The sequence below is a fragment of the Oryzias latipes genome, chromosome 22 (genome assembly GCF_053564925.1).
Source record: "Oryzias latipes strain Hd-rR chromosome 22, Olatipes_Hd-rR_3.1".
Classification (NCBI taxonomy): domain Eukaryota; kingdom Metazoa; phylum Chordata; class Actinopteri; order Beloniformes; family Adrianichthyidae; genus Oryzias; species Oryzias latipes.
In genome coordinates, this window is record NC_136258.1 from 1,363,211 (window position 1) to 1,379,971 (window position 16,761).

Here is a 16,761-nt window from a genome sequence, read left to right on the forward strand (position 1 = left end):
TTAGAGCAATGAAACTCTTCAAACCCTCAATAAACCTTTTTGACCTGGATGTTGAAGAGGCTCCTTGGAATCTTTTTAGCCAAAACCTTCTTGGAATCCGTTCAAAATCGATATTGATAATGTCATATTAGAAATAAAAACTCCACACAAAAACTGCATGTTTTTTTAAGAATAATCCAGACCATAACCCAACTCCTAGATACCGTAGGCCTTGGCCACATGCGCCTGTATGTCAGTTGTCGCTCACAGCATGCCTGTTGAAAAGATCTGCATGAATATTTTGCAATGCACTCTACAACTTCACCGAGCAATCTAGCCTTTTTATTTCCTGCAGCCCCCCTGCATACCCCATAAAGATTTCCCCATGTTTCACCCAGACCCTGACCTGTAAGGGTAGTTGTGAATGAGGCTTTAAACGTTTCTAAAAATAGGCGTGTAACAATTCATTTTAACCACAATTCGATTCATATCATAAGTTTGGTTGACGATATGATTCATATTCGATATAGGTTCATTTTGAATGATCTGAATCAATCCAGTGCAAGTAAGGTTTTCTAGATTCCTTATATTTCTTGCAAGATATTTAAGTGCAAACTAAATATCTGTACAAACAAATAAACACAAAATAATGGCAAATCCATTCACATATCAGTTTTATAAAGTTTAGCCCACTGTTGTTTTTCCACATCAAAATAATTCAAACAGAACATTATTAGAACATTACACCACACTGTATGGTCACATGTCTTTGCTAAATTTAAAGGGTTTCCACAAAGTGGACTGGAATGATGGACTGATGAGTTTTAGCTGCCATCACGTGTGTGTTCTCCACACACAAGTGATAAACTTCAATGGCACTTGAACATTTTTAGGTATAGTATAAACAAACCATACCTCAATCTAAATGCTAATTTCCAAGATAAATATTGATTTGCTTCAGAAACATTTTTTTTGTTTCGGTTGATTCGATTAACAACTTGCCTTAGATAAATTCGATCTGGTGGGATCGTAGGACTGGAAATCATTTTGTTGATGAAGTTGATTATTTGTTACAGCCCTTCCTAAAAAATCAAAAGTCCTCATTATTTGTCTGACGCATCACCAAGATGTTGGCTCAACTTTCTAATTATTGTTTATGGGAGACAATTAGATTTTAAGGTCTTCTAAGTGGCCTTTACAGAGGCTACATAATGGAAATAAACAGGCACTTTCACAACACTCCATGAAAGTGTAGCAATCTGTAAACCTTGGGAGCATGGAAAGCATTCAAAAAGGCAAACAAGAAATAAAGATTAGTAATTGCTCTTTTGATTCCCACTATCCTCATTTACAAATCCACCTACTACCCAAGTCCTCAACAGTTTTATCCTAGAGACTCTCAAAGCCTCACTTTGCTCAGAGTTTGCATTAAACACTCCATCACACTGAGGTCAACCGAGGCATAATGAAACTCCCAGATGTCCTTCTGCAAACCTAAATCATTCCTCCTCCCATCACTCCCTCCATCATTTTATCTCCCCGTATTCATATCTATTTGGAAATCTGTGCATGTCAAGCTTTTATTCGCGTGCCACCTGGGAAACGCAGGAACCCACTGAATGCATTAGGGTGAGTTACGGCGAGCATGCACGTCGGATTTCATGCTTTTTTCAGGAGCGCGGTGAGTTTGCAGTTGCCAATTAACACTTGTGATAAAGGGAGTCCGTGTTCAAATATAAGTAAGCCACTAATTAAGTGGACTGTCTGCGCTGCTGCCGAGATCCCTAACATTGTTCAGAGGTTTTTTTTCAGCACAGTGTTTCTAGAACAGCTCCTGCTCACAAAAACACACACACTTTCTTCAGTTTGTTTGTTAAACCCTGCACCGAGAGCAATGTAAGACAAGTTCTCAGCCGAGTTCAAATAAAATGTTCGAGCAAGTAAACAGTTGGACCCTTTTTATTTATGTTTAAGAACACAACAATATTTATAAGTTAAAAATTTGATTAAGGCAATGAAAAAATTTGTTTGCTCTAAATTGTTGTTAATTAATTGTGATAGGTGATAATATGACATCCCTGTTATCCTAACTGACAAATACTATGAAATCATCGATACAATCTTTTTTAAGCATTAAAAAAAATACAAAAATCAATATTTTGTTTAATCTTGAGCCCCTCAAATTATAACTGCAGCCAGCTTCTGTCTGCAATTTGTAAGGAGTGCAACACATGCAGGGACCTGGAAAATTGTTAATCTACTGTGCGATAAAGAAAGGATTACACAACATTTGGAGTCCCTAATGAAAAAAGAGCAGCAGTTATCCCACCAGTGACACATTAAAACTATCATAGAGTCTGTTTGAAGAAAGCTCCTCGAGGACACAACATTCTTCCCTTTGTGCATCTAAATCAAATTAAGTGTTAACTGAAGCGTGCCTAACTAACTTCCCCTTGCCCTTGGCACCAGCAGTGGGTGGCCCCTGGTGGGAAGTGAAGGCATCTCCCTGGATACTGTTATAACCACAGTCACCAGCACTTCCTCTGGCCCAGCTGCCACCAACTGAACTGCCTTTTGATGCGAGGCAAGGACAGAGTCCGCAGGCTTATTGTGAAGTTTAAATCCTTGATGAGACTCGCACAGTAAAGCATCCCCTTCGTTCTTGCCTCGGCAGTGTGCCCTGTCAGACAAATCGCTCTTAGCAGCTGTTACGCAATCTGCCCGCTGAGCCGAGTGCTGTGCGCTGCTGCCACCATGGCGCACCAGCTGAGCAGCGTTGCTGCTCACACCATAAGGATGGCCATACGTGCAGCAAGCACAAGTGAGAAGTCATCTGCACAGATATTCTTTGGGTTCAACGAGAAGGGTCTTCAATGTGGTCTCCATCCGGAGACGGCTCGACTCAATATGCTGCCATACATCTGTGAGCAAGTGTCACACCAAAGCTCTGCACTGTAATCTGAAAAAGGCACAAGCTGCTGTAATGTGTGGTAATTGTACACATTTATTATGTCACTGCAAATTGCCCACAGCAAATGTGAGACTGTTTTTCAAGTCTGGTAATCACATATTTGAGACAATTTCCAAGCATGACAAGAAAATAAAAGTCATAAAACCATTTACAGTGTGAATAACAAGGTTTAAAAAGGAACAAGTTAACGAAACGTTCCCTGCTCTGTCAGGTGGAACAAAGTTTTCTTTCATTTTGTTCTTTGCTATTCTTTTTTAATAGGCCATGCTGGCATCTATCCATCGTCTGTCTGTTCTGGCGTGCTGATCTAATGTGCGGTCCAAATAAGTCCTATTTTGTCTTTGATTTTAATGAAGTCCCAAAGGGTTGACAACGATGGATTGCATTCTATTCTGTTTTTCCAAGAAAACCTGCTTTTGTTGTTCAATACTCCCCCGTTTCCTTGTTTTCCAGCCTTAGCTATGTTCCAATTTTTATCTTATCCCACCTGATCTTTAAGTCTAATCTCTTGTTTTAAGCCAATTTCTCCATATCCTCTTTCCCTGTAGAATCCTATCACTTCCCTAAACTCATTCTAAGATCCATTTCCCCTTACTGCAGCGACCAATCCTGCTTGTTTCCAATCCCCTCTGCCCTTTCCCATTTATTCCTTTGTCTTTTTCCATCTTTGCCTGACGCCTACTTTCTTCCAGGCTGCAAAACAAGCATTTTTTTTCTTCTAAGAGAGGAACTTTTGTCACTTCTGCAATGTATTTTTGGCATCAAAGGGGCGCCGCATGAAACAGGTGCTTAATGTTCAGTGGTGTTTCACCTGTCGGGCTTTTGGCAAAGAGAACAACCCAAAGATTTTCTCTACAGTGGGTGTACTTACAAACAGAAAACTGCTGCTGCAAATTGCTTTAAATGTGTTTTAAGTGGAATGTTTTGAATTTCATAAACTACGGTGTTCCAGCACTCAAGCCTAATGACCTACAAAACTACTAAATTCTCTTTTAGAAATCTGTAGGCCGTGACTTTGGTTTATACCGGCTCATGACATCACTTATGTGGTAGGGGCGGCAGTGGCTCAGGCGATTGAGCGGGTCGTCCAATGATTGAAGCGTTGGCGGTTCGATCCCCGCTCCCCCAAGCCAACTGTCGTTGTGTCCTTGGGCAAGACACTTCACCCTCTTTGCCTCCAGTGTGGCTCCACTGGTGTGTGGATGTGTATGAATGATCCCGGTGATGGTCAGAGGGGCCCTAGGCGAGAACTGGCAGCCACGCCTCTGTCAGTCTGCCCCAGGGCAGCTGTGGCTACAACCATAGCTTACCATCACCAAGTATGAATGAGGAGTGACTGAATAATGGACACAATGTAAGCGCTTTGGGTGTCTTGAAAAGCACAGATAAATCTAATCCATTATTATTATTATTATTATCAGTGACAACTGCCCGACTGTTGGATACAGGCTGTCTGTGTTTGAAAAATGGCTGAACTTGTATAGGGGACGCAAGTGGACCGCACTGCTTTAAGGATATAGACTGGTCATCAAGTAGAGTGAGAATGTTGATGCACATTTCTTTTCTGCAGGAATGCTGCGGGCAACAGGTTGTGGCAAACACTTAAACAAGAACTTACGCAACACAAACTGCGTAAGAGGACCATTAGTGATATTCACGAGATTAGTGGATGCCTCTGGCTCTTAGCCTGACTGTTAGAATCAACTGTTAGATTAGACAAGCGTTTCCCAACCCTGGTCCTCCGGGAACACTGGCTTGGATTTTTTTCAATCTAACCCTGCTCAAACATACCTGCCTTTGATGACTGTCATTGTCAGGCTTCTACAGAGCCTGATGATGAGTTGAATCCGGTTTGCATAAGCAGGGCAACATGGAAAACATGCAGGACAGTGTGCCCCGAGGACCAGGGTTAGGAAACACTGGATTAGACAATTAGAGCGCAGTTGGTTTATGAGTATAGTTTATATATTTTCTACAGACCAGGGGCCTTATTTATAAAACTAGGATTTGCGTCAGAAGTGGCGTACGGATGAAACATAGGACGTGCGTACGCACAGAAATATTCGGATTTATAAAACCGAGCGCACGCACATCCTACGCATCTTTCCCTTAATAAATCACAACTGATTCTAAATGCAGCGCAGCTTTTGCGGCTTCATGATACGCCCATAGTTGCCCATAAATAGTCCGTGAAACGCCCACAAATGAATATTCATTGATTGCGAAACCATGGCACACACCGAGAGGAAATCAAAAAAAACGTAACTTCACTCAATGTGAAGTAGAAGTTATCGTTGGCGAGGTGGAAAAGAGGAGAAAAGTGTTGTTTGGAGGGCACAGTGTGGGCATTACTAATGCCAAAAAGCCACGTGAGCGGCAAACGGTGGCAGACGCTGTACATGCTGTAGCCTCACAACCTCGGACCGTGGTCGAAATAAAAAAGAAATGAAAGAAATGGTCGGACATCAAAGTCGAGGCAAAGAAACGTCTGGCGCTGCATTGCCAGAGTGTGTCTGCCACGGGGGGGACACTGGAGCTGACCCCTCTTGATGAGAGACAAGCGGCAAGAATTGGGGAATCCCTTTTAAGTGGAGTGGTGACTGAGGCGCAGGGGGAACACCGACGCGCCAGATGCACCGGGTGACACCCCCCCAAAAGCCTGCAGAGGTCCAAGAGGACGGCTGGAGGAAGTCGGAACCGGCTCACAAGCCACTCGTCCTCGATTGCCAGCAAGTCTTCTTGCTGTCTAAAAATTGTGCGTCATTACGCATTGTGATGGAGCATTTTATTTCCATCCATTTAATTGCATCTGACAAGCAACAGATGTCGGTAATAATCGACGTGGAAATGGGAAATTGTTCAGCGCAAATGTAATTTCTTGTTGCTTTCTGAATGGTTGAGACATACGCCATACATTGTTTTATCAAAAATAAAACAAGCTAAAGGCATGAATACATGCATGAATACCATAATTCTGTAGCTTATGAAGAAATGTTTTACTATGAAAACAACTTTCCCCAGTGGACAATTAATGCATCTCTCTCTATCTATCCATCTGTCTGTCTAATTGCACCTATATCTGCTCCGCCAGACGGACACATTATAAACGCGGCTAATCAGTTTTGTAAATTATTTCGTTCTGTTAACTTTATTATTTATGAGGATGAATTGCACAACATGCCAATATTGCAGAACATATTTCACGTTTCTTTCTGCAAATAAGTGTTCATTTGAATTTCTGTTGTAATTTTCATTTGATTTTTGCTGATGGATCAAACGGGTGTTCGTGTAGGCTGTTAATTGTCAGACTTGCTTTGTGAAGTCTTCATGTTATTTCTGAGAGGCAGTATTGTCATTTTCACTTTCACGTGTTTCTTCCATCTGCCGACGGTGTCGCCGTTTCTCATTTCACCCGTTTTTGTGCGTACGCCTGGGTCAGAGCTTGCGTGAAGGACCGCACATTTTCCCGTCAAGTTTGCTTTTTATAAATCTCAACTATTGCGTAGAAAGTGGCGTACGCCTTCTTTTGTGCGTACGCAACGTTTATAAATGAGGCCCCTGGTCACTTGCGTATGACGTGCACACCCCATGCATGCAGTATTGTGGCAGTCATAAGTAGCCAGTACTCAGACCTCAACAAAAACTAGAGTGTCAGGTAAGGGCACAGTAAGGTCAGGTCACAAAGCTTGACATGCTCACCTATGTGCAGGTGACAGCATCACCTGCACAAAGGTGAGTGTAACTTGGTACGTTCTATTTTCATAACATCCCCAAAGGTGGTAGCTGCTTTACTCTTTGATCCTCCACAGACCTGGACAACCCCCGTAGAGGTGCACGTAACTCGCATTTTAAACTTTTTAAACTCTCAAAACTTTGCAGAAATATAGGTCCAGTTTTATGGAATAAAAACAAAGATATGCGCCAAACACTTTAATGAAATACTAATGATGATATCTGCTGATATTTGTAAATCTGTTCATTTTTTCTGTGATTTTTTAAAAATGCCACCAATATGTAAATGCTATAGCCATAGTGGATAAGGGAAATTTTTTCAAACATTGTTTCCAATATCACCATAAAGAAAAATGACAATGAAACAAACAGAGGACTCCATAAAATATAATATTAAGGTCACTGTCATCATACGATTGAGGAAAAAGTGCATCAGTTGCACAAAAAGACAGAAAATGGTTCTCCCTACTTCAAACATAACTAACAAACTGGCTTCCTGCATACTGGGTCATGCGGCTTTGCGTGGAAATGATTAAGAGGGGCACAGATGTACAGATGGAGCCTTATGTTGCCTTATTCCTTTAACAGCCCTAGGAAATCAAAAGGGGGCAAGAGCCAAATGTCATCATGCACCAGAAGAGGAAAGAACTATCTGAAAACAAACAACTGCTCTTTCTAAAGTTCTATTAGATGAGTCTTTGAAAAGTGCCCATTCAGCAATCTTTGAAATCCTCAGAAATACAAATTTTCTTTATATCTGTTACAGCTACAGCTACACACTTTCACTGATTGTTCAAAAGCCGGATTCTACAGAACATCCATGTTCGGTGGTTCTACTCTACTTAAGTGTATTAGAAGTAGTCCGTATTAAATGTGGGGCAGTATACTTGAAGCTTCCAATTTAGTCCGGAGAAGCATTCAGTAGTATATTTCCTACAACACACATAAATGGTCTATAGCATGGGTCCATGCTGCCAAAAAATAAGTTCAGCACTGGGCGTATGTATTAGAAAATTACGTGCAAATAGTCACTTTCATAATTTTGGCAACAGTTTGCAATGAATTTAATCCTTTTTTACCTTTATTTTCCTGTAGATCAGACATGGTTATGAGCCAAAGCAAGAGGGAGCTGGGCTGAGCGAAAAGCAGCTCACTTGACAGCAGTAGAAAAGATTAAAGTAATTAGTTTTACTTTAATATAAGACACGATGAAATAGTCTTACTTTTGCTCTGTTTACAGTGATTTTGTGACCATGGAAACGTAACTCTTGTGCTATCCTAGGCATTTTACCATTAGGAGTTGGGTCATCCAGACCCACGAGACAGTGCTCTGAACCTTTTTTCTTCAATGATTTGTGATCTTCACTGGTGTCCATGGATTACATGAAATCTTTCCACCTTTATCCACCTTTGTCATGGTAGGGAGAACACGTCAGTGTAATGGGGGGGGGGGGGGGGGGGGGGGTCATCTAAGATAGCACAAGGGTTATGCAACCTTTTACTGGGCAGAAAAGATCTTTTGCAGCTCTAGTCTCATACCCAAAGCTATTGCTAGTAAGCATACATTAAAAGAAGAAAAACCTTAATTACCTTCATAATCAAACAGGTAGCGTTCAATGAAGTACTTGCAATCTTTGTCTAACTATGACCGAGTTGTAATAGAGAAATGATCCACAACTTCTGTTTTTTTTAACTTTTATTTTTCAATTTTTGTCAATAACCACATATACACACAACAAGACTATATATCAAATTAACATAATCAAAAGCAAACAAGCAAAGAGGAGAGCCAGCCCCTATATCTCAGCAATATGAGAAAAAGAAAGACATATATACATAAGTAAATAAGTATAAAAGAAATTTAAAAAAATAAATAAAGACAAAATAAAAAAAGCAGGAGAAAAGAAAAACCAGTTCCAGACAAGATGTGTTGGGTACATCAAAGGTTTTCTATCACAAACCATATAGAATGCAAGGGGAGTCTTAAGCTGGATATGCAATAAAGTGAATAAATAAAGTACAGCAAACGAAAAGAAAGTACACTTCTACACAAATGCTATTATCATAATGGCAGAAATAATCACATTAATATAGTCAAGGAATGGCCTCCACACGACTCGTTTAATATCCATACGAATTTGGGGAGGCAGCTGTGCAATATTCTTCTGCAGGCAGGATTACATTTAGGACATTTAGGAAATAAATATTGTACAATTTTCTGTTACTATTGGTTAGGTTACCTTTTATGATTTATGCAAATTTGCGTTAAATAGCGTTCAGTTCTCCGCTTACTTGGTCCATACCCGTACACCAGAAATAACTTTACACACTGCCAGCGATGTTGCCAATTTGTCTAACGTCCCGTGAAAAGGAGTTTATTTCTATCTATCTAAAAAGAATTGAATTTTTAAACTGGTAAAATGTGTCACTTTAGCTTTTGACTGTTTTTTTTACATTTAAATGTGCTGTTGAATTAACTGGAGACCTACTTGAAGACGCTGCTCATCTAATAATGCTAAACCTTTGGTTTAAAGTCTTTCTAGTATCAATGAGGCTGTCATTAATTAGGAGAATGAATGGTAAAGACAAAAAAGCTACTCATGGAAAAATAAAAAGCATAGTGCAGCAAAGCTACTATTTTTATTTTATTTTATTTTGATTGAAACTTAAATAAATGAAACCACTTAAGATTAATGTTAACTACAAGTAAAGACGTTGCAGCAAGTAACAATAGTAGCATCCAATTTGTTTTTTCACGTCAGAGCGAGCACTGTTTGATTTCAACACTATGAAGGGAAAGCAAGAACTGAGATCAGGCACATTTACTGTACGTCATCTCCCATCTTGTATCTATAAGAGTGACTGACAAAACAAAACACAGCCGAGAAACCACTTCCAACATTACATTTACTGGAGCAACAGCTGCCTCTTGACATTCACTAGCAGTTAGCTTCAAATTGCTTTTACTTAACTCCTCCAAGCACCCTCCACAAATCAACGATTTCAACATTAAAACATTAAATTTCTATCTAAGTGAGTGAGCCATCAGTCTTTGATGTGAGGTTTCCTGGGAAGGAGCTGCTCTGTCTGCCTTTGATTTTTGCAGACTTGCTGCAAGCTGTAAACAGCTGAGACTGATTGATAAAAAAATTACAACCTTGGATCCGAACAATGATACATCAGCAAAGTGGGTGCTGCTGTAGATCATTTCCTTTAACCATAAATGAATATAAATGGTGCTGCAGTCCTGGGCACAAACAAACCTTGGCAGTTTACTGCAAATCATTTTTGCATCATTGCTTTTATTAAAATGAGTCGTTTGGTTTAATTTCTGTGGACATCCTATGAGTACACGTTTTTTTTTCTTTTAAACTCTGCACTAATTACATAATCAACATAGAGCAAAAAAAGTGACCAGCAGTTTTCTGTATCAAAATTACTATTTTAGGGACTAGAAAGTGAGAATAAACAAAACTCTGTTTATTTCTGTTGCATAAACATCTGTGATTCAGTAGTGACTCTGCTGCTCCACATTTGCACATACAAATGACACCAGCTCAGTAGCCTTGTGGTGCAAAGTCCAGCCTGAGACTGGAAGGTTGTGAGTTCAGTTCCACAGTTGAGTCCCACCGAGGGACTCACCTGTGGGACGGATTTATATGACACCAAGTCTTTCATATATCAGAATAGATCTGTGAAAGACAAAACCCGGAGCAACTTTCACGAGATTTACACCGTTTCAACATTTCGCATGTGAGTACATGTGCTAGTATCAGGTAGCGACAGTCCAGTCTAAACACCATATGCTAAAGCAGCGTTCAAGAACACATCATATGCTCATTTTGTATGTAACATTAAAGTGCATGAACCCTTGCTTGTAAACTATTCACCTGCTCTTTAATTGGGTGTAGAGTTGCGTTTTCATGAAGCTATGCTGAATAAAGGTTGTTCGTTGGAAAGAAAAAGTTGGAACTATTTACAGAGCCTGCTTATGAATGCACAATGTTTTTATTGAAGAGGCAGGAGCAAACAAAACCGAACATTCTCAATCAATAAAATATAAAAGATTTGTTGCACTTGTTAAATCTAATAAAATGGCTAGTATAGAATTAGGTAAAAAAACAAAATACAGTATATTACCAAGTATTGGCTCACCTACCCAAATGATCAGAATCAGGTGAATCCTAATCACTTGGCCTGGCCACAGGTGTATAAATGTAAAAATATAAATAAAATAAAAAATTGATAGAATATCAAGCACTCATAGGTCAATTGGCAACTCTGAGAGTGAATGGATGTGTGATTGTGGCCCTGCGACAGACTGGCGACTCATCAAGGGTGTACCATGCCTTCGCCCACCAGTGGCCAGGATAGGCTCCAGCAGCCCAGTGACCCCAAAAGGGACAAAACGGAAGAAGATGAATCAAGCACTCAGGCATACAAACATTTGTGAAAGAAATTGATCGTCTTCATTGCCAAAATTCAGACATGCAGCGTTTCCTAAATCACTCCGCGATGCCCAAAACGCACTGCTGCCAGAACGACATGCCACATCTGACACTCAAATCATCAGAATCAGAATCAGAATCAGAAATACTTTATTGATCCCACACGTGGGAAATTTGTTCGTTACCATAACAACTGACAGGAAAAAAAGAGTAAGAATAATATAAATAAAAATAAAAAAGAGAACAAGGAAAATGTGGTATAATTTAAAGAGCTATTTACATAACAGTGCAGGTAAAGAGATGTGCAAAAGAAAGAAAAGAGAAAAAAAAAAAAAAAAAAAAAAAAAAAAAGGGGAAAAGGTTATCTTCTGCATTGTGAATTATTGAACAGGGTTATAGTATTTGGCAGGAAGGATTTCTGGTACCGGGCAGTTTTGGAGCGGAGCTGTCTGAGCCTTCTAGAGAAGGAGCTCCGCTGTTTATCCAGAACAGGGTGGAGAGGATGCTCTGGGTTGTCCATGATGGATAAGAGCTTGTTCAGTGACCTCCTCTCCATCACTGCTTCAAAGGTTTCCTGTTTGCAGCCAATGACAGAACCCGCCTTCCTGATCAGCTTGTTCAGTCTGTTGGTGTCACTGACTGCAATGCTGCTTCCCCAGCAGACCACAGAGGAGAACAAGGTGCTGGCCACCACAGACTGGTAGAAGATCCCCAGCATCTTGCTGCACACATTGAAAGACCTCAGCTTCCTTAGGAAGTAGAGTCTGCTGCAGGCCTTCTTATACACAGCAGTACTGTGGCTCCTCCAGCTCAGTCTGCTGTCGATAGTCACACCCAGATATTTGTACTCCTCCACCGCTTCCACATCCCTGCCCAGGATGCAGAGGGGTTGTAGGACAGTCCTTTTCCTCCGGAAGTCGATCACCATCTCCCTGGTCTTGTCCACATTGAGCAGCAGGTGATTCTCTCCAGCCCACTCCACAAATCCGTCCACCAGCCTCCTGTACTCCTCCTCCCGTCCACCGCTTATACACCCCACAACCACAGAGTCATCAGAGAATTTCTGTAGGTGACATGACTCTGAGTTGTGCTGGAAATCTGAGGTGTATAAGGTGAACAGGAATGGAGAGAGCACAGTGCCCTGTGGGGCTCCCACACCACTCAGCACCACGTCAGACAGGACGCCGCCCAGTCGGACAAACTGTGGCCTGTCTGTCAGGTAGTCAGTGATCCAGGAGACGGTGGACGCACCAGCACCCATCAGCCGCAGCTTATCACCCAGTAAAGAAGGCCGGATGGTGTTAAAGGCACTGGAGAAGTCAAAGAAGGTGATTCTCACCATGCCTCCACCACCATCCAGGTGTGAGTGAGCTCGCTGCAGCAGATGGATGACAGCATCATCCACCCCCAGGCGCGGCCGGTAGGCAAACTGCAGGGGGTCCAGAGAAGAGCTCACCACCGGTCTCACTTGAGCCAACACCAGCCTCTCCAGCACCTTCATCACATGGGAGGTGAGGGCAACTGGACGGAAATCCCCGAGGTGAGATGGAGACGTCTTCTTAGGAACGGGGACCAGGCAGGAGGTCTTCCAGAGGAGCGGCACCTTCTCCAGTCTGAGGCTCAGGTTGAAGAGATGCTGGAGAACCGCAGACAGCTGGTGGGCACAGGTCCTCAGGGTACGAGGGCTGACGCCATCCGGGCCGGCTGCTTTGTGCTGGTTAAGTTTCTCCAGCTGTTTCTTCACCTGGCAGGCTGTTACAGTCAGACAGGGAGGGAGGGGGGTGGTGGTTGGACTGGGGGGAGGGGTGATGGACTGTGGGCCCAGTAGGTGTGGTGTGTTAGAGGGGGAAGGAAGGTGAGGAGGTGTGGGGGGTTCATGAGGGGGGAGGTCAGTCAGCTGAGAGGCAGCAGGAGCATGGACCGCAGGACCTCTAATCGTGTCTTTACGTTGACTTAACACTGAAAATCGATGCACCTGAAACAAACGCAGCTTAAATATTGTTTCAATGCTACGTCTCACAGGTCAATGCACACCTGACAATGCAGAGTGAGCCATTTCTCTGCTTTATGGCACAGTTTTGGACAGTCAGACTACCATGTTCCATAGCAAGATTTCTGAACTGAAACAACACAGCCACTCTACTTCAACAGATGCCTGTCCATTTATCTATTTTGCTAGCAGGGAAAATAAAAATATAGACAGAATGCCTCTCTGTCCTTTGTTTTCACACCAGCTTGCATCCCTTGACATGTCTGGTAATGATCCCAGAGCTGTTTTCATCCCCTGCAGAGATGAGATCATGCAGCTCGTGCAGTATGTAAAGTGTCATGTGCAAAACAAGTCTGGCTCCTGCCACCTTTCATACCTGTCAGCCAGGGTGACGCGGGTTAATGGGGGAGCTAAACCGCAGTGGCAGAGACCTTCTTGTTCGAGCATCTGGGTGAAAGAACAAGAATGCCTCTCATACTTAATTATTTAGGCAAGGTAGTGAATAAGGTTTGTCACATGTCTGAAACCTCTACTTTTCCAGTTTAGGTATATTTGTAATTACCTTCTGTATCTTAAACTACATGTAAGTACAATCAAATGTAGTTTTTCTGAAGCAACTTCAGTTTCACAATTTCCAAAAGTGATGACAGAAATGTTCTCTCCAAACTGCAGAAGTGAGTTAAAAGTAGATTTTCATCGACTGTGTGCTGTTCAGGGTTGTATAAGGGTCTCACTGTTGGCTGTAAAAGACAGTCTGTTCATAAACCGTTTTAACCTCTCCACTCCAAAGGATGATTGTTTTTGGGGGTTTTTTCAGCCAATTTCTCTGCTGGTAGTGAAACTTAATTCCTGCAGAAATCGCCTGCCAACATCCACAAAATAAGTCATTGAATTCCAGCAGCCCAACACTAATCAGAGGAAAACATCAGGGCTGACTGCAGCATTAAGGGGCTAGACCCAAATATGGTTTTCCCAACTGAATGGGAGAGGAAGCTTAAATACGTAGGAGGTATTTTAGACTTGCTTGTAGATAAACGTCAGTGCTTTTTTTCAATGAGCTACATATCTGTTTCTTCACCTAAAGATTTCTACAGCAGTCATGTGGATGGATTGTTTTAACTGCTTTAATATACTTAGTTTCACACGCACTGCAGGGGATGCTGGAGAGGCAACACAGAGTGGCTGACTGCTCAAGAAACATTTAAAAAGAAGTCGAAGGCTGAATCCAAATTTTTCCCCTGCTCATATGGCTTCAAATCCAATACAAACCAATAGAATGATGCATGAAACCTACTTTTATGGCAATTGGTCATCACTTAAACTATTTATGATAAAAGAGTTTGTAAAGGTAATAGATATCATGCAACCCTGGTCTTAGCTTAATTTATTAGGTAAAAGAAATGTTTCTGAAATTTATAAAGGGCTAAACTTCACGTACATTTTTAAGAATGTTTTGTTTGTTTTTTTACTTCAAATTCACATGTTCATCAAATAAACTATTTAGTACAAATTTATAGTTTAAGGGGTAACTGTTCTTCTTTTCATTTCTGGAGCAGCATAGGCAAGTACACTCAAAGGCAGAAAAAACAAATCAATTCAACCCTTTCAGAGATCAAGCAACAAACAAAACACAAAGTCTGCCCGGCAACTGATTTTGAAAGACAAATGGAAAAATATTGTTTGAAAATGTTAATGGATGACTCCATGAAAATCAGATTCATCATTTTGTACCAGCGTAACAAAGGAAATCTTTGCTTCTCAGTTAAAGATGTAGAAAGATATAAAAAAAACTAATGACTGTAGATCCAATAGAAACACTTAAAATCATTTATTTACAATCAATTGGCCATTCCATTCAATTCAGTTGTGTTTGTCTACCAAATTCCCCCTAAAGTATATTTGATGTTAAAAAGATTAGACAGACTTATCAGTCTTTTATTCTTCCATCATATAAAACATTTGTTTTTTGTAAAGTAAAATATTAACCCATTCCTGACTGATGAATTTCTGTATTTCAGTCAGCTCATGGCTGTAATGATGTGAAAATCTGAACTCAGCTTTAGTTACACCGAATTTTCAAGTTTGTCTTGTGACTGACTCTGAAATGGCTGAAACAGTAATTAGCTGCTGTGGGCACGTCCAAAGAGGCCTGCTGATTGATAGAGGCATAAAAGCTTCAAAAAGAGAGGCTGGATAGTGAGATGTGTTATTTGTGCACAGTGCTTACAGAACGTATTGGATGCAGGCCAGGCTCACAGCCAATGAGCATGATCAGGGGCTGGAGGGAACAGGAGGACGGGAAGACAAAGGAAGTGACAGAAGACCAACATCGAGCAAGAAATGTGAGGAAATACTCGAATGGCAGACATCACCCAGTGAGTAAAAGAGCCAAATCCCCCAGTCAGGGGTCTGTCTGCATAATCCAGCTATCGTTCATGCCCACATGTTGATGGCTGGCGTGTAGACACATCTTAAATTTAGAGAGAGTTTGTGAATGACAACAATACCAAAAATGTCCTATATGGTCAGAGGATCATTATTAAATTATGAAATCCTTTAAAAATTCTATACCTATACCTATACCAAAATTGTTTCGAGGAAATAAATCAGTTATAATCAAAATTTTCGAAAATACCATTTGGATTGAGGCACTGTAGGTTTATTTTACTGTAACGTAAAAACAAAAAAAAGTGCCATCCCCGCGGACAACACACATGTGATGGCAGCAAAAAATGATCAAGCCCTCATTCCAGTGTGATGTGTGGAAACACTTTGAATTTAGCAAAGACATGTGACCATCCATTATGGTAGAATGTTCTAATAATGTTCTAATAATATTCCCTTTGTGAGATTTTTATGTTGGAAAAACAACAGTGGGCTGAACTAAAATGTGAAAGCATTTGTCATTAATTATTGCTTACTTGTTTGTATGTACACATATTTTTTTACATTTGATTATCTTGTATATGCAGCAGTGGCTCAGGCGGTTGAGCGGGTCGTCCAATGATCGAAGGGTCGGCGGTTCAATCCCCGCTCCCCCAAGCCAACTATCGTTGTGTCCTTGGGCAAGACACTTCACCCTCCCCGCCTCCAGTGTGGCTCCACTGGTGTGTGGATGTGTATGAATGATCCCGGTGATGGTCAGAGGGGCCGTAGGCGCGAATTGGCAGCCACGCCTCTGTCAGTCTGCCCCAGGGCAGCTGTGGCTACAACAGTAGTTTACCATCACCAAGTATGAATGAGGAGTAAATGAATAATGGACACAATGTAAGCGCTTTGAGCGTCTGGAAAAGCGCAGATGAATCCAATACATTATTATTATTATTATTATTATTATTATTATATACAAGTATCATGGAAAACCTCACGTCCACTATTCAGTACGCAGGTATTTTTTCACTGAGTCACATTGGTTACATTTTTGGCTAAAGATGTCCTGGATGGATTTTAGATCACTGAATCGGATCATTAACCAATATCGACTATGAATTGTCTCGGGAATCACAGATTATGATATGAATCGAATTGTTGTTCAAAAGAAACCTTACACCCCTAGTACATTGTTACTTTTTTCACACCAACATTGATTTCCGATTTTTATTAATTCCCTTTCTTCCTCTACTTTCTTAAACAAAGCTGAC

The 16,761-nt window shown here is 41.1% G+C and overlaps 1 protein-coding gene across 2 annotated transcripts in view; it reads right to left on the minus strand.

Moving 5' to 3' along the window:
- alk (ALK receptor tyrosine kinase) overlaps positions 1-16,761 on the minus strand; it is a 705,488-nt gene that overhangs the window by 466,231 nt on the left and 222,496 nt on the right. The gene's annotated exons all lie outside the window — the stretch shown is intronic.